This window comes from Callospermophilus lateralis, chromosome 11, assembly GCF_048772815.1.
Source record: "Callospermophilus lateralis isolate mCalLat2 chromosome 11, mCalLat2.hap1, whole genome shotgun sequence".
In the NCBI taxonomy this organism is placed as follows: Eukaryota; Metazoa; Chordata; class Mammalia; order Rodentia; family Sciuridae; genus Callospermophilus; species Callospermophilus lateralis.
This window is the reverse complement of record NC_135315.1, coordinates 61,681,938-61,704,747: the sequence shown is the minus strand read 5'-3', so window position 1 is coordinate 61,704,747 and position 22,810 is coordinate 61,681,938. Positions and strand designations below refer to the sequence as shown.

Here is a 22,810-nt window from a genome sequence, read left to right as displayed (position 1 = left end):
CCCTTCACAGAGGACATATCACATATGTAGAAGACGTTGAAGACTTCACACAAAAAGACCTTAGAACTAATAATTTCAGTAAAATTGCAGGATATGAAAGTAACACCCCAAAGGAAATTGAGAACACAGTTCCAAGGCATCACACTTGCTGATTTCAACTATGAAAAGCCAGGATATCAAGACAGCATGGGATTGGGACGAAACCAGACATATAGTCCAGCAGAGGTAAGCTGAGAGCCCAGACTTCAACCCACACATGGGATCAAGTCATGGAACACAGACTTGATCGGGAAAGCTCTGCAGTTTTAGAGTTGATCCTGAGTGTTTGGGTTTTGTATCAGCACATTATTCACATTCACAACAGCTTGGTACCTTGGCAACTATGCTACCTAATCGTTGCTGTTATTTTCATTATGTTGAAAGTCCTCCACTTCTTCTGACCTCTATGCTTTGTGGTTGATTTGTTGGGTTTTAGTAACATTGGGGTCTTGTCTTTCCTTCCCACAGAAGTTAGTCTTTTGAGAACCTGCTCCCATTACTTCCATCTGCAGCCAGCTTGATGGGATCCTTGAGAAGCCAGGAGACGTGGAAATCAGGGGCTGCAGATGTTTATAATGAGGGGAGTTTTACGTATATAAAATTTTTTATTCTGCAAACAGGGATATTTTAACCTCCTTCCTTCCTATTTGAATGCCCTTACATTTTTGTCTAACCTCTTTTTTCTATGGCCAGTACTTCCAATAGTATATTGAATAAGAGTGCTATTTTCTTCTCCTGATCTTACAGGAAATGATTTTGGCTCTTCTCCAGTCAGTGTGCAGAGTGCTGTCACTTTGGGCTTATCATCTATTGCCTTTATTGGGTTGAAGCACATTCTTCCTATTATCTACTTTTGTGAGGGTTTTCATTATGAAGGGATGTAGACTGTAATCAAATGGGTTTTCTATGATTTAAGTGGTGTTAAAGTTTTATTGATTCTGTGATTGTGGTGTGTCACCCTTATGTATCTATATACGTAAAACCATCATTGCCTCCTTGGGATGGATCTCATTTGATGGTGGTAGATGATCTCTTGGATGTGCTATTGGATTAGGCTTGCTAGTATTGTGTTGAGAAATTATGCCTGTGTATTCATCAAGGATATTGGTCTACAGTATAAAAAACTATAGTTTTTTGTTTGTTTTTGTAGTGTCTCTTTGTGGCTATGGTACCAGAATAGTTCTGTCCTCTGTACTTCATGTTTGTATAAATATGTCAAAATATACTCTACTGTCATGTATACCTAAAAAGAACAAATAAAATGTAAAAAAGAAATGAGTGCAAATGTTTAAGAGTTGGGAGTGGTTCCTCATGAAGGCTTCTTTATATAGCCTGAATGTTGAAGTTATGGTTTTCTTAGTTAATAGTATAGGTAACATTTTATTTTTTTATTCTATTGTTTCTGGGCTTATTTTCTATGTGTTTATTTCATAAAATGAGGACCCGTGCCAGTGACATCAAAGGGAAAGATGAGGATCTTTGGACTATCTTTGCATCATTCCCTTTCAGTGTGATTATATATGAAGAGAGGGATCTGCCTCTTTATTTTTCATTATTAGTTGTAATATGATTTCAAAAACAACCATCAGAAAGTTGAAAATTCCTAAAATGAACCATCATAATCTGGGACCATATGCATTAAACAACTCTTTTGATAGCGACATTTGATTGAGCATATGTAACATATTAAGTGTTGATAATTTAAAAAGAAGTCAACAGAATGACATTCCATTATTATGTGATATTTAATATTTATTGTCAAAATCAAGTTTCCTTTCTAAAACAAATGGGCTATCTGGGTGAAAGTAAAGCAAACTAACCCTCACCAGCATACATCCCAGCAGGTATATTTCTGACACTTGTTCCAGAGAAATGAAGTTTATGTTCCCACAAAAATCTGTTCTTGAATGTTCTTGGCAGCTTTATTTGTAATAATCATAAACTAGAAGCAATTCATAGGTGTTTCAACAGGTGAATACACAAGACATCCATATCACAAAATACTACCCAGCACTAAAAATTAATGACTGCAGAGAAGTATCCCGAGGGCATTATACTGAGTCAAAAAAGCCAAAATGTTGCATAACTGATTTCGTTTTTACATTTGTTGGAATGACTAGATGACAGAAATGGAGATCAGTAAAGGTGGAAGAGAAATGGTTATAGTTGTAAAAGGACAATATGAGAAATGTGGAGCAGAAATGTTCTGTATCCTGGTTATGATATTGTACCATAATTTTGTGAGGTGTTCCCCTTGGGGAGAACCAGGAAAAGGAGAGACAGGATCATTGTGTATTTTTTCTTACAACTGCATGTAAAGTAATTTTCTCAAAATGTTCAAAATTTAATTAAATAACCATCTGTGAAAAAAATAGCATAGTTTTGTCCTCATAAGATGAGCTTATAAGGATTTCCTCTTCTTCAGTTTTTTGAAAGAGGTTGAAAAGAATTGATGCTCTGTGTTATATTTTCAATTTTGTACAGACCTAGGAATTGAACCTAGGCCTTAGGCATTTAAGGAAAACACTTTACCATTGAGCTACTGCCCCTGGCCTTAATTCTTTAAAGGATTGACAGATTCAGCATAGACTTCATAAAGTCCTGAGTTGTTCTTTCCTAGGAGACTCTTCACTGATAATTCAGCATGTTTCCTCACTGTTGGGCTAAGGTTTTCCATTTCTTCATAATTCCATCTTGGTAGATTGCATGCAATGAGGTATATATATAGGGATTTTTCTAGATTATCCAGCTTGCTGCCATATGGTAGTGTTCTCTCCGAAGTAGTCTCTTAGGATCCTCAGTTTTCTGTGGTGTCAGTTCTGACTATATTTATTTGAGTCTTCCTTTTTTTTCTTTAGCTAAGTATTTGCTGATTTGCTCTTAGTTTTGTTGATCTTTTCTGGTTTTTCTATAGTTCCTGTTTATTTCTGCTCTGATATTTATTATTCCCTTCCTTTAATTAACTCTGGGCTTATTTTGTCCTTCTTTTTCCAGTTCCCTGATGTGCAACATTAGCTTTTGGAAATCTTTTTCTGTATTGATGTGGGGGTTTACTGCTCGAAACTTCTCAGTGGCCTTCCTCTACTCTGTTTATCTTTCCTCTATTTTAATGAAATTTCCTCTCCCATTTTTTTCCCTTTCTCTCTCAATTTTCTTTATCTCCCTCACTTTTTTTGAATTAGCTTCTGCATATCAGAGAAAACATTAAAACTTTGACTTTGGGGACTAGGTTATTTTGCCTAACATGATTATTCTCCAGTTTCATCTATTTACTAGCAAATGCCATGTCATTCTTCTTTATGACTGAATAGTACTCCACTGTATGTGTGTGTGTGTGTGTGTGTGTCTGTGTTTGTGTGTGTGTGTGTGTGTGTGTACATTTTTCTTATCCATTCATCTGTGGAAGCATACCTAGATTGTTTCTATAGCTTGGATATTGTAAATTTTTCGTGCTATTGTAAACCTTGATATGGCTGCATCACTGGATTATGCTAATTTTAAAAGATTTTGGTTATATACCCAGGAGTGGGAAAGCTGGGTCATATTTCATTTCTTTTTTTAAGGAATCCAAACTGCTGTCCAAAGATTGCTAAGTTGCTAAGGCTGGCCTTGGACTTGAGATCATATTGCCTTAGCCTATCTAGCGTCTGAGATTATAGGCATGTATCACTTATTATTTACATTTTTGATACATGCCTGAGATAAAATCTCAATATAGTAGCTTTTTTAATTTTATGTTTTGGTACTAGGGTTTGATCCCAGGGCCCTTTAACCACTGAACCACATCCTCAGCCCTTTTTATTTTGACACAGGGTCTCACTAAGTTGCTTAGAGACTCACTAAGTTGCTGAGGCTATCAACTTAGCCTTCCAAGCCTCTGGGATTACAGGTGTGTACGCCTGGTTCAATGTAGGTTTTTAAAAACATATTTAAATATTATTTTTGTTATAGATGTATGCAATACCTTTATGTTACTTATTTATTTTTATGTGTTGCCGAAGATCAAGCCCAGTGCCACACATGTGCTCGGCAAGTGCTGTACCACTGAGCTACAACCCCAGCCCCTAAATGTAGTTTTGATTTGCATTTCCATAATTGCTTGTTAAAACTTTGGACAAGATGTCAAAACTTTTTCATATATTTGTTGACCCTTGTATTTCTTTTGAGAGGTGTCTATTTAGTTCTTTTCCCTATTTATTGACTGAGCTATTTGTGGGTTTTTTTTATGTTAACATTTAAAATTTCTTTGTATGTTCTGGCTATTAATGCCTGTCTGAGGGGTAGTTGGCAAAGTTCTGCCATTCTGTAGCTTCTGTCTTCATGCTGTTGTTCCTTTCCTGTGCAGAAGCCTTTTAATTTGATGCCATCCCATTTACTGATTTTTTATTTTATTTTTTGCCCTTCAGGAGTCTTTTTAAGGACATGAGTTCCTGAGCCAATATGTTGGAGAATTGGGGCTACATTTTCTTCTAGAAGTTGCAGCATTTCTGATCTAATTCCTAGGTCTTAAGTTGACTTTTGTGCAGGGTAAGAGATAGAGCATAAATTTATTTATTTACAAATAAATAAATTTCATTTTTTTATTCTTCTACTTATGGATTTTCAGTTTTCCTAACACCGTTTGTTAAAAAGGATATCTTTTCTTTAACATGTTTTTGGCACCTAGTTTAGTATCAGATAACCATATTTATATGGACTTGTCTCTGTGTCTTCTATTCTGTTTCATTGATTTGCATGCTGTTTTGATGCCAGACCTGTGCTATTTTTGTTATTGTAGCTCTGTAGTCTAATTTGAGATCTGTTACTGTGATGTTTCCTGTGTCACTTTTCTTGTTAAGGATTGCTTTGGCTGTTGTGGGTCTCTTGGTTTTCTTAATGAATTTCAGAACTGCTTTTTCTAGTTCTGTGAATCTTGGAATTTCGATAGGGATTGTGTTGAATTTGTGTAGCACTTTTGAGAATATTGATTGTCAAAATAGCCATTTTGACAATATTGATTCTGCCTATCCAAAAACATGGGAGGTCTTTCCATCGGCTGAGGTCTTCCTCTATTTCTTTATTGTGCTCTAATTGTCATTATAGACATCTTTCACCTCTTTCTTTTATTAGATTGATTCCCAAATATTTTGTTTTATTTTTAAAGGTTATTATAAATAGGATAGTTTTCCTAATTTCTTTTTCAGCAGATTCATTACTGGAGTACAGGAATATGATTGATGTATCAATGTTGATAGTGCATCCTGCTACTTTCCAGAATTCTTTGATGAGATCTAGAAGTCTTCTAGTAGAGAATTTTGGGGTCTTCTAAATATATGAGCATGTCATCAGCAGAGATAATTGAGCTCTTCTTTTCCCATTCATATTCCTTTAATTTCCTACTCTTGCTAGAATATGTTGAATAGGAGTCGTAAAAGTGGGCATCCTTGTCTTCTTCCTGATTTTAGAGGAAATGCTTCCAGTTTTTCTCACTTCAGAATGACATTGGCCTTTGGTTTGTCATATATAGCCTTTACAATGTTGAGGCTGTATATGACAAAATTAAAATCCCTAATTTTTCTAGTATTTTAAACATGAATGGGTGCTGTGTTTTGTCAAATGTTTTCTGCATCTTTTGAAGTAATCGTGTGATTCTTGTCCTGAAGTCTGTTTATGTATGAATTACATTTATTTCTTTCTGTGTATTGAACTAACCTTGCGTCCCTGGGATGAAACCCACTTGATCATGGTGCACTATCTTTTTTAATGTCATTTTACATGTGGTTTGCCAATATTTTATAGTTTTTGCATCTGTGTTCATCATGGATATTGCCATGAAGTTTTCTTTCCTTGATATGTCTCGTTCTGGTTATGATATCAGGGTAATAATGGCTTCATAGAATGAATTGGCAGTGTTCCCTCCTTTCTTATATCAAGGAATAATTTGAGAAAGATTGGCATTAGTTCTTTCAGTAGTATCTGGTGATATTTCCTTTTTCATCTTGAATTTTGTTAACCTGAGTGCTTTCTGTCTTTCTTTTGACTTTTTTGGTTTATCAATTTTGTTTATCCTTTCAAAAAACCAACTCTTTGTTTCATTGATCTTTTGCTTTTTTTTTCCCTCGGTGTCATTGATTTCGGCTCTGATTTTAATTACTTCCTGTATTCTACTGATTTGGGTATTGGTTCTTTTTTATTCTAGGGCCTTGAGATGTAATGGTAGATTATTTATTTGGTGTTTTTCTATTCCTTTGACATATAAACTTTCCTCTTAGAATATATTCATACAGTCCCATAGATTTTAATATGTTGTATCACTATTCTCATTTACTTGAAAGAACTTTTTATTTCTCCCCTGATTTCTTCTGCTATCCATTCATCATTTAAAATTGTGTTATTTAAGCTCCAGGTATTAGAGTGGTTTCTGTTTTTTTAATCTTATCATTGATTTCTAATTTAATTCCATTATTATCTAATAGCATGCATTTTTCTTTGTATTTGCTAAGATTTGCTTTGTGACCCAAAATATTATCTGTATTAGAAAATATTCCATACACTGCTGATGAGAAAGTGAATTCGGTTGTTGATGAATGAAGTATTCTATAAATGTCTGTGAGTTCCATATTATTAACTGCATTTTTTAGTTCTGTAGAATCTTTATTTTATGTCTGGCTGATCTATCCAGTGGTGAGAGAGGAATTTTAAAGTCACTGAATATTATTATATTGTGGTCAGTTTGATTCTTAATATTGAGAAGGATTTGTTTTATGTACATAAATGCTCCATTGTTTGGGACTCAAATATTTACAATCATTATATCTTGGTGTTGTATAATTCCTTTATGCAACATGAAGTAACCTTCCATGTCTCTTCTGATTAGTTTTTGCTCAAGGTCCACTTCATCCAATATGAGAATGGTTACTCCTGATTGTTTAGGTGTATTGTTTAGTCACCTTTGAGGTGAGTCTCCTACAATAGAATTTTTTAGGATCTTATTTTTAATCCAATCTGCCAACATATATCTTGTGATTAAAGAGTTTAGACCCTTTACATTTAATGTTAGTACAGAGATGATTTTTTTCCTGCCATTATGATTTATTTCTAATGTTTAAGTTAGACTTTATTCTCCTTTAATTGACCATTCTTCTAGTGTAATTCTCCCTCAAATGGTTTTCATTTTTATTTTTCATTCTTCTCATGAGCTGTTTCATTGAGTATGTTTTGTAGAACAGGCTTTCTGGTTATGGATTCTTTTAGCTTCTGTTTACAGTGAAAGGTTTTTATTTTACCTTCAATTCTGAAGCTTAGTTTTGCTGGGTATAATGTTCTTGGTTGTCATCCATTGTTTTTCAGAGATGGATATATATTATTGCAATCCCTTCTGGCTTTTCAGGTGTGGTTCGAGAAACCGGTGGAAATCCAGATTGGTTTATATGTTTATCAGCTCATTTCTGCTGCTGTGACTGAAAGATCTGATCAGCACAGTTGTAGAAGAGGAAAAGTTTGTTTGGGGGCTCACATTTCAGAGTTCTTAGTCTACAGAAGGCCAGCTCCATTCCTTGAGTCTTGAAGTAAGGCAGAACATCATGGCAGAAGAGTGAGGCAGAGGGAAGTGGTTCACATGACGATCAGGAATCAGAGACTCCACTCACTAGATACAAAATATATACCCCAAAGCCATGCCCCCATGACCCACGCCCTCCAGCCACACAACATCTGCCTCCAGTTACCACTCAGTTAATCCCATCAGGGGGTTTAATTCACTGATTGGGTGAAGACTCTCACAGCCAAACATTTCCCTCTCTGAACCTTCTTGCATTGTCTGACATATGAGCTTCTGGGGGACACCTCACATCTAAACCCTAACAATTTACCTCTCTGTGTGACCAGTATTTTTCTCTGGTAGCTTTTGAAATTTTATCCTTATTCTATATGTTAGGCATTTTCATTATAATGTGTCTTGGAGTGGATCTATTGTGATTTTTAAATTTTTGAGTCCTAAAAACAAATTCTTGTGTTTGAATTTCTCTCTCATTCTCAAAGTTTGGAAAAATATTCTAGTATTATTTCATTGAAAAGACTGCATCCCATTAGCTTTTGTTTCAGAGCCTTCATCTACCCCAATAATTCTTAACTTTGACCTCTTGATGTGATCCTAGGTATCTTGAATATTCTGGTCATGGTCTCTGAACATCCTTTCTTCATGGTCAACTTTGTTTTCAAGATTTATTTACTTTGTCTTTGAGGCCTCAAAATCTGTCTTCACAGTGGTCTTCTTTATTGGTAATGTTTTCCATTGAATTTTTGATTTGGCTGATTGAGTCTTTCCAGGATTTCCATTCAGGTCTTTTTTAAAACCTCTATTGTTTTATTGAAATGATTTTTTACTTCCTGTATTGTTTCTTTAATTTCCCTTCTTACATCTTCTTTTAGCTCATAGAACGTTTTAACTGTGAACTTTCTAAATTCTTCTGACATTTTATCCACTGCAGTGTTGACGGGATCAGTTGTTAAAGCATTGTGGGCCTTTAAGATGGTTTGTTCCCTTGCTTTTTCATATTGTTTTTATGTCTACTCATCTATATATTGGGATCATTGTCATTTTAAAAATAGGAACTACTATAAAAGTTTCTTTCTCTTAAGAGCCCTGGGTTGGGTGAATATCCAGATACTGATACTTCACATCAATGTGTGACTTTTGTTGATCCCAATATCAGCACCACTGTGAGAAATGCCACTGAACCCTGTCTACTATAACCACTCAGAACCAAGCCTCCTGCTATTCAGCCTTATGAGAAACACAAACTTGTTGACATTGTTGTCCACAGCTCCTCAAATCCAGGTCTAAGCTGTAGTGAAGCTCTGGAATAGGTCAAAATTAGTTCTTCAATTTACTAAAATTGCTATAACCTTAAATGAGGGCTAAAAGTGGGGAGGAGGAAAGATTGGGCACAAAAGGAAAGGGAGAAAGACAGAAAAGAAGAAAGGAGAAGAAAAGAAGGAAGGAGATGAAAGGGAAGGAGGGGGGAGAAAAGGAAGGAAGGAAGGAAGGAAGGAAGGAAGGAAGGAAGGAAGGAAGGAAGGAAGGAAGGAAGGAAGGAAGGAAAATGTATACCGAGATAGGAGGAGTGGATGATGGGTATTTGAAATAGAGGCAGATAACACAAGAGGATGAATATAGAGGTGAGAGGGCCAAGTACCAACTAGAGCTAGGAAAACAAGGACAGGAAGATCTATTTCAGTTAAACCATTAGATTAAATATATTCAAATGTGTGGGAGGTACAATCTTGGCTATTAATGTAACCACGATAATTGAAGTGGCTCACTATAATTCATTATGATTCATTGACATTCCTGTCACTATCAATGGCATTTTTAGTTGATATAGAAAGAAAACACTTTAATTCAGTGGGACCACAAAGGGTCACTCAATTGACATTATTTATATGTTCCAGGTTGAAATTAGAGTTATTTATAGTAAATCATGCCAAGGTAAAGAAAATACTTGTTGGATCTCGGTTTGGGTTTCATTGGGGTTTAGACCCAAATGAAAGATGTGCATCCTTCTTTGGCTGTGGGTCCCTCCATCGTTGCTGGGGCACAGAGCCACTTCCCTGTTTGCTGTGAACCTCCCACTGGCCAGTTCTGGTTTATCTGCTCGGGGGTCTGAAGCTGACTGCTCAGAGGGTGCAGTGTTGTGTTTTAGTTGTTTCTATTGTGTGCAGAAATTCAGGAGGCAGGCTGGAGTGTCCCAGTGATTGCTGTGGGTCACCATCTACCGCTCCCCAACACAGGATCCTTTTCATGAATGTGGATTTTCTGCAGGTGCCCCTGGCCAGTGCTGCCCTCTGGGTTACTGAAGTAAAGGGACTCAGGTGGTTCATCTGGGTTCTAGTTTCCAGGTATAAAGGAGGGCACTGATTCCCTGTGTTGACTCTGACTGATACAAGGTCCAGCCAGTGACTAAACAATGCCCTCTCCTTCACAGTTGTGATCACTGGTCAGGCTGGGAGCCAGGCCAGGTGGGGAGCAGACTTTCCCTGTTTTCTTAGATCATGCAATTTTCCACCTTAACTAATCTCCCTCTGGCTATGTTTGCAGGTGCCTACTGCTTAAGTTTCCTGGGATATTCAGGGAACTTGTCCTAGCAGCCTTCTGCCATAGCTTCCACCACCTGGCAACCAGATCTCTTATGTCACTGGAATCTCAGGGAGCTTCCCTCTGGTTTGGCCCCACAATTGAGAGGACAGACTCTATACTTCTCACAGAGCTTCCCCTCTATGTCAGTGATTGGTGCTGTTGTGGTCCTCAGGGATCCATTTTCCTCTGCTCAGGGCCACAGTTGCTTTGCTGCTTTGTCACTATCTGGGTCAGCGAATACTGCTACAGAGTTTTCTTGTTCTTGTTGCTGTTTTGTTCTTTTTTTCTCTGCCTTTGCCTGGGTTGCAGAGTGGTGGGTGGACTAAGCACACTTCCCAGCGAAGTCCACTCAGCCCAACCCCCCTTTTCTGGGGGAGGGAGTTTCAGTGATTTGGGGGCTACTAGTGGTTCCTCTAGAACTTCTTTCTGGCTCTCTTCCTATGAGGTCCCACTCCAGGGGACTTCCCTCTGGTTTCATTTGCAGCTGTCCGGACATAGGAAGATGTCCTGTCATGAGATGGCTGTGAACCCCTGGCTTAGCTTTCCTTTCACAATTTGGTTTTAACCTTTGATCTGTTGTAAGAGCCCTGCTGTTCCCATCACACTTAAATTTTTATCTACCTTTCCAAATGTTTTTAGTGGGTGAGTTTAAGTAAATTTCTACTCCCTCTCTGTCTTTCTTTCTATTGCCCCTCACCCCTTCCTCTTTCCTAGCCTGGGTTCCAGATCAGGGAAACGTGTGCTGATTTTCTACTGTGGTAGCCAGTATTTCCAGACCTAAGACTTGGTAATCCTGAGTCTTTGAACCTTTGTCACTCATCTCTCAAATCTGATTTTCCTTCACTGCCTCCTTTCTGTGTGGTGAGGAGATTGGGAATTGCTGTCTCGCTCCCTTCTACCATCTTCCCAGTCTCTCATTGATTTTCTTTTAATTGATGCATTATAGGTACATATAAAATTGGACTGTGTTGAGAGCCACGGCCGAAGGGGCCCCAGCAAACTTTCAGACTGCCAGCTGATGAGCTGAAGGGGCCCCAGCAAACTTTCAGATTGCCAGCTGATGAGCTGAAGGGGCCCCAGCAAACTTTTAGACTGCCAGCTGATGATTGGCTCACAGCGGCCCCAGCAACATCTAGCTGATTGGCTCTTCTGCAGTGAAGCTCATTGGGCTGTTTCCCTGCCCTTTCAGGCCACGGAGCTGCTCATTGGGGGATTTTTTGGCTCCGCCCATGCGACCCAGCCAATCGGCCTCAAGAGGATGAGGATTGTGGGAGGTGTGGAGGCTTTTGGTTGGGGAGTGTGGCTTGTGGGAAGCCGCTGGTGGCAGTTGGGCTCTGAGGGTTTTTTCCTGAGGAGCTGTTTTGTTTGGCTTGTGTGGTTCTAAAAATAAAGTTAGTTTCTTTTGACAAGTGGCTCCTGAATTGTGCCCAGCCAGACTGCGGCAGGACTGCATTGTGATATATTCACACATGCACATAGTATAATTTGATCAACTTTATTCCCCAAATTCTTCCCCTTTGCCTCTTGCCTCCCTCACCCTTTATTTCCTATTTCTACTCCTGTCCCTTCTATTTTTGGAAGATCCCCCAACTTTATTCCTTTTTGTCTCCCTATCTTACATTTATGAGAGAAGGCATTTGATCCTTGCTTTCTGAGTCTGACTTATATAACTTGGCATGATGTTCTCCAGTTCCATTGATTTACCAGCAAATGAAATAATTTCATTTTTCTTTATGGCTGAGTAGAACTCCATTGTGTGTGTATATATATCACATGTTCTTAATCCATTCATCCTATTGGTCAGCACCTAGGCTGGTTTCATAACTTGGCTATAGTGCTATAGAATACTGATTTTGGATTTTTACATAATTACCAAGAAGTTGGAGAGCTGGACCATATGTGGTTCCATTTAGAGTCATCTCTACACTGCTTTCCAAATTGGTAGTACTAGTTTGCAGTGCCATCAACAAAGTATTAACATACTTTTTCTCCCACATCCTCAACAATTATTCTTATTTATATTCTTGATAATTGCCATTCTGGCTGTGGTAGTATGAAATCTCAGTGTCGGGGACCACCCTGCCCAGGAGCAAAGGACATCCCCTCAGCCTTGAGTAATGGAGTATTGAACTGGCATCGCAAGCCACACACTGTGCGAAGCAAAGTGGGCCTTACCTTCGCTCTGCAGGGAAGTGCTTCAGCTCTGGGCTTGAGCATTACCCAAAGGGATTGGGCAACCCCGCTTCTGAAATTCTATCCTCTACCTTATTTGGTTGGAATATTCCATCGAATGTCTTTTCCTAATAAATAGAGGGGTTCCTGGTGCTCTCTTGCCTTCGAGCGTGGAAGAGGACCCTAGAGGCCCTGAGAAACTCATGTCCTGTGTTGAATGAACTGTTTGCCATTTTCTTAGCTTAATGTTGCAGCCAGCTCTTTTGAATGTGGATTTGCCTCTGTGCCTTTAATCCATTTCTAGTTCACTTTTATGTACTGTGTAAGATCCAGCTTTTCACTTTTATGTACTGTACAGGTCCAGCTTCATTCCTTTGCATGTAAATATCCTCTTTCCCAGCACCATACATGGATGAGACTCTGCCTTCCGTATTGTCAGTTCTTGGTGCCTTTTGGTGATTGACTATGTGTGCATGGGTTTGTATCTGAGTTTTCTCTTGTGTTCCATATTCATGTGGTATTCTCTACTCTCTTCTTTGTGTCAGTTTTCATGTCAGTATCTGAGTAGATCATGAGAGTCTTACAATATATTTGAAAATAATTACTATAATACCTCTTCTTTGTTCTTCTTTCTCAGGAGAAGATGGCTATTTATTACCTTTTGTGGTGTCATATGAATTAAAGGATTTTCTTTCAATATCTAGTAAAATTGCCATTGATAGATTGACAGGAATGTCACTGAATCTCTTGCTTTGGGTAGCCTGGACATCTTAACTATCTTTATTCTTCTAATCCATAAGCACACTATATCTTTATATCCATGTATGTCTTCAGTTTTTCTCATCAGTGTTTTATAATTTGTATGATACATGTAAATTTGCTTTCTTTGAATTCATTTGGCTCAATTTGTTCCGAAGTATTTTGTTCTTTTTGGTGCAATTGTAAAAGAATATTACTATTTGGGGTTTTTTTTTGATAGATGATTATTAAGGATATAGAAATGCATCTGATTTTCTCAGGTGGGTTTTGTCTCCTGAACCTTGACTGAGCCTGTTAATTGGTTCTAACAGTTTTCATTGGAAAAGAGTGTGGCATTCTCTATGAAGAGGACTTGTCCTCTGCCAACAGAGGCGGCCCTTTCTTGTTCCTTCCTGGTTTGTTTTCCTGTGGTTTCTTTTTCCTCTCAGATTCCTCTGTCTGGGGTCTTCAGCACTACATGGAACAGACATTGCTGCAGTGTGGGCAGCCTCACCATGGTCATGATCTTAAGGAAAAGCTTTCCATTTTTCGGCCACTACATACAACATTTGATGTGGCAGATCCTGTGTGACCTTTATTGTCCTGTGGTGCATTCCTTTTTACCTAATTTTTGTAGGCCATCCATCATGAAAGAGTGTTGAATTTTTTCAGAATCATCGTTCTACACCTAATGAGATAATATGATTTTATCTTTCATTCTGTCAGTACAGTTGACCACATTGAATTATTTTTGTGCTTTGAAACATTTTTGCAACTGGGATAAATCTCATTTGGTCCTAGTGTATGATTTAATCATGTTCTGTTGAATTTATTCTACCAGAATTAAGGATTTTTCTGTCTGTGGAAATGAGGTATATTGCCCTGTACCTATAGGTTTTGCTAATATTACAGTAACTTTACAGTCTGGCCTATTCAAAGCTCATCCAAGTTGTATTAAGAATGCTCCTTCTCAGATAGGAAAGAGAAAGCTAAGCACAGCCCCACCATAATTCCTTTCTATGAACCTGAATTCACCCTTCTGTGCTATTCCAGGGATGGACCCCACACATTGAGCAATCGCTGTGGGAGGCCAGGCCATAATACTCAATCTGTCTCCTGGTATCATTAGTCCTGCACCAAATCCTGTGGGGAAAAGCCACAGCAGTTCTCACTTGCGTTTACTGCAGATTTATATCATTGATGTGTCCTTTATCAAATGAGATCCTCTGTAGAGACACCCTGAACACACTAAAGTGTTCATGTAACAGCTTCCTTGACTTCTCTCTTTGTGGACACAGATAGACCCACCTGAGCAGCCACAGCGTTTCCTGGAGGGTGGGGAGCAGATGTGGCCATCCACCCCCTCTACATGGAAGTTACTGAAGGCTCCAGTTCTGGCCATTTCCAACAGTGCTGGCAGGATAAGTACCTAGCTTAGGACATGCTGGATGAAGGAAGGGACACATGCTAAGGACTTGGAAGGGTGCTCCCAAATGATTCTGAGGAGTATCCATGGCCACATCTCCCAGGGATCTTCCCAGGCCTCTGTCTCCTGTATTCTCACCAGGGCTGTTCAGCACCAGCCTTAAAACCTGCCCATTCAGTGGGGACAAACAACCTCTCAGTAGGAAGTGTGTTGACCATGGTGTGTCCACATTCAAAGGTTCACAGTTACTATGTTCAGTGATTCCTTTTTGAATTGCAGGAATTTGTTCTTTGTCCCCCTAGAAAAATGATTTTCTCATGAAGTTTTATGTGTCCCTGGGATGTTAATCTTATATCAGTCTATGTTTTTTGGGGGGAGGGTCCAATTTTATTTTAAGTTTTATTTATGTATCACAGCAGAATGCATTAAATTCTTATTACATATACAGAGCACAATTTTTCATGTCTCTGGTTGTTTAAGGAACACTTTGCTAGTTGTAATTTGTCTTTCTAAGTATCTGTGTTCTTTTTGTTTTTCTATCAGGATCAGTCATTTCCTTTATGACTTCTGACCCTTGAGTCGGAAAAAAAAAATACTTTCAACTTAAATGTTATCAAAGTATTTTCTAAGAAGCTTTCTTTTTACATATACACTTAGACCTGCTAGATGAGTAGCACATAACGATATCCCAGTGATTTAGGAGGCTGAGGAAGGAGGATTTAAAGTTGGAGGTCAGTTTCCCCAACCTAGGGAGCTCCTCAGGAACTTAGTGAGACTCCATCTCATAAAGAAAAAAAACTGGAGATGAGGCACTCACTAAGTGCCCCTGGGTTCAATTTCTAATACTAATTAAACAAAAAAAACTAAAAATCTTGGATCTCTATGGCATTTACCATTCAAAGAAAATTAATTAACAGTCCCTGCCAATATTGTGTGGACAAACACAAACGTCCAACTACAATGACGTGAGAAAGCCAGAAGAGAAAGATCAGAGGGAGGGTGTTCCCTGGAGACAAGCAGGAGGGAGAGCAGGTGTGGGTACCAGACACAGGACAGTGTAATGCACTTAAAGCCAATTAGCTGAACATTTTAAAAGTCTTACATTTTAAAATAAACTAGTTTCAATAAAAATACAAAAAAAAAAAGAAAAAATAATAGGAGAAATAAAGGGCAGTTCTGGGATGGGAGCAGGTGCAACAGGGGTGCTCAGTGGGTGGTCCAGGCTGTGTGCCTACTGGGAGCCACAGGTCTGTTTCTGAACCTGGAGCTCTCTCTCAAGTGGTGGGTTGGTAATGCAAGATGAGCTGGACTTTCGTATCTTTTCCTTTATCTTATGTTTACGATCTACTGCAAGTATGTATGTTTCTAAGTGCTTTATTATTCTACTTGGCTTGTTGATATTACTATAAATGATGTCTCCACATACTGTCTTGTTCAGCACTGGTGTGGAGAATCTCAAACTCTAATGACAGGGAGCTGGACATTTTTGGTTTTGCCTGCTGGATGTGTTCCCTGTTACAAAGCAGATTTATCTTTTCTCCAGGCATTGGACATTAGTAGTAGTAGTAGTCAGTAGTAGTAGTAGTGGTGGTAGTAGTAGTAGTAGTAGTAGTACTACTACTACTTTTCTTATTTCCAGATAACACTGCTTTGAGGCAAAGGGTTTAAGTTTAGGGCAGCCACAGCAAACAAGCAAGAGGCTGACTCAAAATGAAAAAGGAAAAGACCATGGATATAGCTCAGTGGTAATGTGCCCCTGGGCTCAAGCCCAGTAACAAAAAGTAAAAATAAAAAACATAAAAAACGTAGATCTCTATGGCATTTGCCCTTCCAAGGAAACATAATTACTCCATTCCAACTTTACACAGCCCAGAAGAAATCAGACTGCACTGGTTTAAAAATGCAGACTCAGCATATCACAGGACTAGAAGCTAAGGGGTTGCTGGGGACTAGCGGTAGAGTGGGGAGGCAGTGGTCATGGATACCGAATTCCGGAAGACCTTCTGGAACTGCATAGTGATGACTAGTGCACAGTTTACAGAAGGCACATGATGACAAATGACTGCGTCTTTTAACAATGAAAATAAATCTTTAATTTTAAATAACAAAATAATAAACACAGATAATAAAAATGAATAAACAAATGATCTGGGAGAAGAACAGAGGCTCTGGGTTTTTCTCAGGATGCAGTGCTGACTGAAGGGCCAGCAGGGGGTGTTGGCCTTGATGGTCCACTGCAGGTTCGTCCAGCTCCAGTTCTCTATCAGATGGTGGAGGTGGTGGACCTTGAACAGGAGCTTCCACAAGCACCAGAGCTGCTAGAGGAGTAAAAGTCCACAGACTATCCATGTTAGGTCCAGGGACAGAATATTCCCTCCTGCCTTTCATACAATTCCACGCACAAACCCAACACCGGGGAGTGTTCCCAGAATGCACACAGACAATGACAGCTCTGCCTCTCATTGTTCCTGCCCTGCCCCAGTTCCTGTGCAGTATCTCTGCTTGTCCCTCCCTGTCCCATTCTGACATACTCATAACCCCACCTCAGTCCTCCTCACCTTCGGCCTGTTCCTCCATGGGCTCAGGGTTTTCTGTCAAGGCTGGGACCTGGTGTCCTTGGTCCTCCTCCTCAGGGCCTGTGACAGTGACCTGGCTGTGGACATTACCAAGTGTGTAGTGAGGCATATGCAAGTGAGAGAGGGAGGAGACCACCCAAGAGGGATGGGAGACAGCAGTATGAGATGCCTGGTTTTTCCTACCATGAGGTCAGTGATCTTGGCACCCCACAGTTCAGAGGAGAGGGCGGAAGCTCAGAGAGTCACAGGGCCAGTATCAGGACTCACAGCTATATGTTACCCTGTCACCCTAGGCAAGGCTTACCTTCCCAACATTTGGCCCATCTCCTCTTGGATGGAGGAATTCGAGATGTTTGAGGCCGAAGAGAAAGAATCATACAAGAAGGCGGGATCCAGGATCTCCTCCAGCTCCCCCAGGGAGTACACCTGGAACACACATCCAGTGCTTGTATCATCCCCTCTTTAGCCACTTTCTTGGTTGGGACATTGAAGAAACAGAGTCAGTGCCAAACTGACCCACCAGAAGTGTCTGGGGATGGAGTCCAGTGCAATAGCCAAAGCACATAGGGGCTTGTCCAACAGAGGGACAGGAGAGCCCCAGCAGAGCAATGGGTGGCAGGGTTCACAGTGGAATTGCCGAGGGGATAGTCAGAAACACAGCAGCTTCAGGCCAGTTTGTTAGCTGAGCAGAGGTGGCAGCTCTGTGCATTGGGAGCTTATCCCCTGAGTCCCACCAGCACACCACATTCTGGAGATGGGAAAACAGGCTCACCCCAGACAGGAGGGTCCCTGTATGAGGACACCCAGGACATCATTCTCTGTGGTGCTGTTGAAATGGCTCCAGGACAGAATGAGGTCCAGGTCCCACAGCCCTGAAAGGCTGAATGGCTGTGGAACCTGGGTCCCCCTGGAAGGTGTTGAGGTCCTGGGATCCCAGCTCCTGCTTTCACAGTCTGGGGTGTGTTCCTTGAGACACAAGTACCAGAGAAATGGACCGATTTCCACAAGCCTTGTGATGTTTCAGCTAAACTCATCCCTAGTGATCCTGATGCTGTGTAAGACTTGGAAAGTGGGTGGAAGGACCATCAGGCCATTGCCACCTGGACACCTGGGCGTAGGAGTTATAGTCAGTTGGGTGGCAGAGCACAAATCATCAGAGAATTAAAATAAAATAATGTCCATGTTGCTGTCTGTTGTTGTCACAAATATGGGAACAGTGACTTGGATGAGTCCAAGAATGAGGGTGGCAGAGAGGGTGGGGAGGATGGGCAAGAATTTGTTGCTCAGATTCCTCACAGTGGGGACTCTGCCCCTCCATCTCCCAGCCCTACCGGGAAGGTGTTCCTGGTGGTGTCTGTGCTCTTATTCACTTTTATTCTGCTCTGTCCCCTGCCAGTAGAGTCCCTTCTGTTCCATACTCACCCTGAGGCCCACCTCCTGCCCAGAGGTGCTTGGCTGTGGATACTCGTCCCTGCCCATGGAGGTGGAGCTGAAGCTGCAGCTCCAGTGCTTGTTGAGGGTAAACTGTGGAAAGAATGGAAGACAGTGCCTGGTAGCTGGCCGGGAGCCCCAGCCCCTGCTGGCCTCCATTCAGGGTGTTTCTGCCCCATGTGACCTTCTGCTCCCCCGACCTCATACAGACCCTGTGTCTCAGGCTTCTACCCTGTAGGACAGGAAATGACTCTGGGTGCCCAGGATGTACCGTGGACACTTTCATTCCACACCTTTAGCCCTGTCCTGGGGGTGACCCTGACAGGACACGAGGCTCACAATCTCCCACCATCTATTCCTGCCTCAGGTCCCTGTTCTCCCCTACTGAGGAGCAAGGTGGTGGGGCTCTGCAGGGCTACTCACGGTGATAGTCTCTCCTCGATGCACCTCCCCAGGGCTATCAGGTGTTGCAGGAGTGCCGCTTGGAGGAGTACCACCAGCAGGGGACTGGGAACAGGATTTGAAACAAGATCTCAGTCGTTTCCAAAAATTTTGTCTTTGGGGTGTCCAGTGGATTGGGTCTGGGGAAGGGGCCGTGCAGCCATAGGGGGAACTCTGGCGGCGTGGCCTCCTAAAGGGTCGGCCTCCACAGGGGAAGCAAGCAAACATGTTTTGGCTTTCAAAGTATTTCACCAAATGAGCTGGGAGGAGGCTGTTGCTAGAATGTGGGTGCCTGGTTACTGGGTTCCAAGTTCTGTTTGGCTCTATGACCAAGGAAGGGAAGCCATGTCTTGGGGTTCCTGGCCTAACCCATCCTCCAGATAAGCCCATGTCTGTCCCTCTGTTGGCTCTCCTCCAGCCCCATGACTTTTTATGTGTGTACACAGCCAACCCCAACACTGGCGCCACATCCCTTGACAGGCCTGGGTGCAGCCAGGGTCCCAGCTCTGAGGAGACACAGCTAGGTTTCAACCCAGCTCCTCCTCCTGTCCTCTCATGGGACTTTGGACAAGTCATCGTCTCTGAGGCTTGCCCAATGTCCCTCTGCACTTTGGCATCATCCTAGCATCTGCTTCCAAGCAGTGTCACCAGGTATATGTGAGATAACACTGAGAAACCAGGTTGTCACATCTCTGTAATGCACAAAAACAGAGCTAAGAACAGGCCTAGTCTCCTGCCTCATGACTTTGAAAATGCCATTTTCCTTCCTGGCCTTCTTTCTCCATCTGCATCTTGAGGGGATTGAGATGCAATTCTTGGGGATATCCTCACCTCCCAGAGCCACCCACCTTGTTACCTTGTTCTCTTTGAGTTGACTGAGAGTAAGCACATCCTTGGGCACCTTAGGGACCCCCAACAATGAAATTCTGGCCTTTTCCCCTTTTCCATTCTCAGGGTCCCAGTCAAGGTACATGGAGACGGGCTGCCCTTATTCCACAGAAGTGCCATCTCTCTCTTCTTTCTTCTTTTGTTTTTGGTCTCAGGGAGTGATCCCAGGGGGCTTAACCCCCAAGCCACATCACCAGCCTTATTTTCTGTGTTTTATTTTGAGGCAGGTTGTCACAGTGTTGCTGAGGTTAACTTTGAACTTTTCATCCTCCTTCCTCAGCCTCCTGAGCTGTTGGTATTACAGATGTGCACCACCATGCCTGGCCTCTTTCTCCTTTTCCATGTCACCTCCTGGGGCCTCCATTTTCTCTGACCTACTCTCTGATCTCCATGTGTATGCCTCTCTGTTTTTGTACCTATTGGGAGGCTGAAAAAAATACTGTCACATGGCAAAGGCAGGCAGGTGTCCCCAGGATCATAGAAGTTCTTAATCCAAAGGAAACGCTATGGGAGATGACTGAGCCCTGAGCTAGGAAGTGAGAACTCTGCCTTTTCCTCTGGGGTCTGTCCTTTTCCTATTCTCTGGGCCAGTCCCTATGTGACACTGGGCCTCAGTTTCCCACTTGTCCAGTGAAGGGTTAGAGAGGAAGTGACACATAGGCCTTCTGGACACTTCTGCCTCATAGTTCCCCAGGCTGGGCAGATTTGGACAGGGTGGTGCTGCAGAGTCCCAGGTTACTGTCTTCCCAGGGTAAGTGCAGATGTGCCCTGCTTGGTACAGCCTGGCCTTGTGTTCCCAGCATGTATGTGCTGCCATTGACACAGGCATGGAGAGAGTGCCACACAACACACTCCTGGGTCTCCCATCCTTCCTCAAATGTCAGGTCTCTTTGTCCCATGTTCCCAAAGCCAGAATGTATGATAAGTCCCTCTCAGCTACATGGAGGTTGGGGGGAGGGGTGGATCCACAAAGTGAATGTGAGGTGCTGTGTCTATAAGGAGTGGGCTTGGATGGATCTGGTGAAAGCACCAGATCCTTAGAATCATGCATGATATGCCTAGCCCTGCGTCCTGATCAGCCAGAAATATGTATGTCCTAGAGGAGGGAAGGGTATGGCCTGAGTTCACAGAGTATTTTAAGTGTGAGCTGGGGCCTCAGTTTGGATATTTTTGCCCACGCACCGCTGAAATCTCAGCATTGTTGGATAACAGGAGAGAGAGGATGAGAGAGAGCGAGAGAAAAGTATCAATCTTTGTAGAGAAAGATATCCACCTGAGAAAGAGAGAAAGATATAGATCTTCTCAGAGATGGATCTTAGAGAAAGAAAGCTGTCAATCTTCTTAGGGAGGGATAGAAAGATATGGACCAGAGAGAGAGAGAGAGAGAGAGATTGATCTTTTTCCTTCTATAAAAGAAATGGAAGTGTTCCTCCATGCTGACCTCACTGTGTCTATGCACTCACCTCACTGTGTTGCTGGCCCAGCCTCTCTGTAGCTGGATTCCATCCCCAATTCTGTCCCTGGACTCAGAGGGTTTTAGGGGGAAAGGGTAGGACAGAGTGCCACACAGCTCTGTTGGCTCCATGGAAGCAGATCCCCTAGTCCCCACATTCCTTCTGCTCACTTCTCATCAGCTTAAACTGTGGCCACTCACTGGCAAGAGAGACGAAGAACGACAACCTTGTAGCTTGGAGAGTAGCTCACCCTAGAGAGAGGGAAAGATATCAATCTTCTCAAAGATCGATCTTAGAGGAAGAAAGCTGTCAATCTTCTTAGAAACCAAGTCTTAGTTCTGAAGAAATGGCCAAAGTGAAAATCATGTGTTCAAGAGCAGAGTCTTTCCTTCCCCAAACCCCAAGATGAAAGGGGTCGAAACAGAGTGTTCTGGGGGTCTAGGCAGTGGTTTATCTGTCACCAAACCAGGCCTGTCATGCCTGCCTCACAGTGTGATCCTCCCTGAATCTGCAAGTTGTTAGAGAGTTTATTCACGAGATGGCTAAGGCTAGTAGGGGAGAGACCCCTGACTCAAATCCATCTCCCTGAGGCTTAGGGGTTTTATGTGACAAGAGAGCCAGTGAAAGGGGATTTGAGGTGAGGGATTCTGTTAGTGAATCTGCATATCACTTGATGGGACAGGTGTTCTGAAAATGGCCACAGTAGCATGATCTGAGGGTGGAATATTTGGCCTTTTGACATCAAATGCTCACCCATAGGACTCATGTGCAGGCCCAATTGAAAGACTGGGGGATTTCAGCTGCTTTGAGCTAAACAAAAGCCTGCCATTTTTTGAAAAGCAACTTAGGCAAACATTAACCTGTGACCTGCATAGTTGAATTGTTATCTATGGCAAAGCTAGTTGGAGTCTTGTATTTTTTAGGTATATGAGGTATAGAATTGGGCATAAAACCATGTGAAATAAGAGTGCTTATTCAAGTTTTTCTTAGGTTCATTGTAAGAGCAGAGAAGGGTAGATGCCTCCCAATGCAATAGACAGGGGAGCGTTCTGTATAAATTAGCAAGAAAAAGGAATAAATATTAATTTGTGAGGAAATGACCAAGGTAAAGGACATAGTTAAGCAAAAGCAAAATGTTAAGAGTATCTCCCTTCATACAGAGAATGTTAGCATGCCACGTTAAAACAAATGCTTTCGACGTTTCTTTTACAAAATGCACATGAACCATTATGGTGAAGTAGGGCTGGTAGTAATTAAGTTTGCAGAGAGTTACAAATTAAAGCAAGGCAGGATGGGCAAATACCATCAGACAGGTGGACTCTACATTTCCAACATGTGGTGTGATGCAGTGGTGAAAAGCAAAGTTGCAGCAGAAATAAAGCAGTGAGGAGCCTGCCTGGAGTAAGCCAGATGATGGCCAAATTTCCAAAGCCAACGCTGCTAGAAATGGCAGGCAGCTCAGTAAAAACACATCAACAGGGAGGGGCTTCAATACATGTCTATCAAAATTAGATAAATAGAGAATAAT

The 22,810-nt window shown here is 41.6% G+C and overlaps 1 pseudogene; it reads right to left on the bottom strand.

The window, feature by feature from the left end:
* LOC143410567 (myotubularin-related protein 9-like) overlaps positions 1 to 19,913 on the bottom strand; it is a 56,530-nt pseudogene extending 36,617 nt beyond the window's left edge.
* Between the last annotated feature and the right edge of the window lie 2,897 nt (positions 19,914 to 22,810).